Here is a 2,797-nt window from a genome sequence, read left to right as displayed (position 1 = left end):
TATTCATCACAGAGGAAAGAATTGTTGTTGGGAAAAATTATTCAGAGCCAAATACGCGGCAGACATTTAGGGCCAAAGCATTAGACCATCGGCAACTTCAGCCTCCCCACTCTAGAAGCAAATTCACAAATTGACCTCACTGCTGTCTCCCCACTCTCGATGGTTGGTTGGCAGGGGTGATTGCAACTTCTAGAGGACCAAATGGACAGGGCTGGGCTCCCTCCTCGATTGGTCGCTCCATCCCATCACTGCGCATCTACAAGACGCTAGTCAAAGACCTGATTGGATCTTCTGGCTGCCATTCCCTCACATCGTTGCATCCCTTGCTGCCCCGATTCTTCATGGACCACATCAATGAGGAGGGGATCTATGCATCCCTATCGAATGACAAATGCATCTAGACGACCTCTACATCTGGGGAATTCTTAGTTCGAATAGCTTCCCAGCTCCTCAGAAATCAAGCCGAAAAGAAGGCCTGGTCGAGATGGGTTTGGCACGCAAAGCTCCATCCCAAACCCTCCATGCTGGTCTAGAAGATTATCCACAAGGCCATCCCGGTAGATGACAGAATGCAAAGCAAGGGGATCCCGTTCGCACCCAGGTGCAACTGCTGCCCCGCTCTAATAACACCTCAGACTGAATCCATTGACCACATGTTCCTCTTGGGGTCCAAGGCCAGAGTGGTATAGGCCCACTACATCAGGGCCCTGGGCATGGGTAAACCGTACCCTACCTCTGTTGTAGGCATGGTGACTTTCTAGTGGACCGTGGCCACCTCTTCCCCTAAGAAATGGCCCATTGTGGGCCTTTCCCCTCCATCTTTTGGGAACTCTGGAGGGCCAGGAACACAGACGATTATGATACTCTAATCCTCATCATTCTGTCCAACATTCAACGTTGGATCAGCCAACTGGGCCCTCTCCTCCCTCCCCCCAACCCTGCCAATCGCTTTAGCAGCCCACAAAGCTCTAAGCATGACCATTCGCCCCTTGTAGCCCCCCACTACTCAAATTGTCAAATGGACCAAGCCGCAAATCGGCTGGATCAAGTTGAAAGTCGATGGATCAGCGTTGGGAAACCCGGGCACCTCGGGAGGGGGGGCCTAGGTAGAGATGTGGCAGGGAAAACCCTCTTCGTGTTCTCTCACTACGATGGATTCGGGTCTAGTACTCGTGACGAAATTCAAGCTATCCTGGATGGGCTTAACTTGTGCACAAACTGCGATTTCAACAAAGTGAAGGTCACCAATGATTCTCTGTCAGTTATCTCAGCCCTCGCCCTTGGCAGGTCCCTACCCTGGACCATGTGGTATTTGTTGACCAGAATCAAGGCTCTCGCCCGCTCGATCGAGGTCCGCTTCTTGCACTGTCCCAGAGAAGCCAACTACCCAACTGATGAATTGGCGGGTCTGGGGAGTGCGGGGCTTGAGGATCATTTTTTCCAAGCTACGGATGTCTTCCCTGCCAAGATTCACGGCCTTCTCTTCTTAGACAGAACCGGGCTGGGCAGCATTCGTATTACCTAACCCGTGTTAGCTTTTCTAGTTTCCTTGTTGATCTTGCGATAGGATAGCCCATATACTGGGTTCATCCTGAATCTCAAGCTATACATACCTTTTGCGATGGAATATGATAAATGGTTCATTAAAAAAAAAATGGCCCTGCACACAGTTTAGAAGTTTCTAGGGTGGGCATCTCCCTCACTAGTGCTCCCTGTTGTTCCGTGTAGACACGTGGCCCACCTTAGTTTTAGTGTGTTTAGACTCATTTTAGGCACACCGGGGTGGACCTATAAGAGGTCACCACATGTCGTCATCACGAGTTTGGTACTGAGAGAATACTACTCGCATACGATGACATCCTTTGCCGCTTTATCTTCAATGATGTCTTCCATTATTAATGTAGTGGCACAAAATTGTATGAATGCCTTCAAGGAGTTAAGCATCGAATGTCACATACTCCTAAGGCGTAATCGAGGTAACTGTAAGTGCCTTGGTTTTTCAATAATGTGTGTCTATGTATCTTTGTGTCAGTTGGGCCCCATCGAATGATAAAGACATCCGAATACTTGAAGACATGTAGCATCAAGGCTTCAAGATTTAGGTAAATTGAGGTGCCTTGGTGAGCCTAGCCCTAGACCCCTTTAGTTTCAAAACAACCTACCTCTTGTTTTATCATCCCAAGCCTTAGGAATTAGTTTGAACAAGTTCAGTAAGGCTTACAAAGGTTCGGAACTTCTAATGGTTAGATACCAAATCAATAGAAATCAGAGGCCTGTCGATTGAATCATACAATTTTATCAATTCGAGTCGATCTGATTGAAATATCCTATCGATTCGATCGAACATGTCCAAAAGTGTCTAGCGAGCAAAACATCATAAACCAAGACCTGTCGATCGAATCAACAGTTCCATCAATTCGAGTCGATCGAATCGACAAAGCCATTGATTTGACCGACGACTTCCATTTTCTATTCGTGGGTGCACTTTTTATATAAATCAAGCATGCAGACCTTTGCATAGTGGATGGGTTTTTTATATGGTGAGTGAGGTTTTGTGCAAACAACTCGTTAATTATTCACTTAGGCTCTAATATAATGAGTTCGTGCTATCTTCCTTGTGTTTAATCACTCTTTGAGTATTCCAAGTTTCATTAGAAGATAAGTATTCTCTAGAAGTTAGGCCTTGTTCCTATAGGAAAATCATTTGTCTAATACACTCTAGAATGTCCATCTAAGTGAATCTCCATTTGTAACCAACTATACCTTAGTTGTAAGAGATTGGACCTCTAGGTGGTCA

The sequence above is a fragment of the Magnolia sinica genome, chromosome 8 (genome assembly GCF_029962835.1).
Source record: "Magnolia sinica isolate HGM2019 chromosome 8, MsV1, whole genome shotgun sequence".
Taxonomy (NCBI): domain Eukaryota; kingdom Viridiplantae; phylum Streptophyta; class Magnoliopsida; order Magnoliales; family Magnoliaceae; genus Magnolia; species Magnolia sinica.
This window is presented reverse-complemented; position numbering follows the sequence as displayed.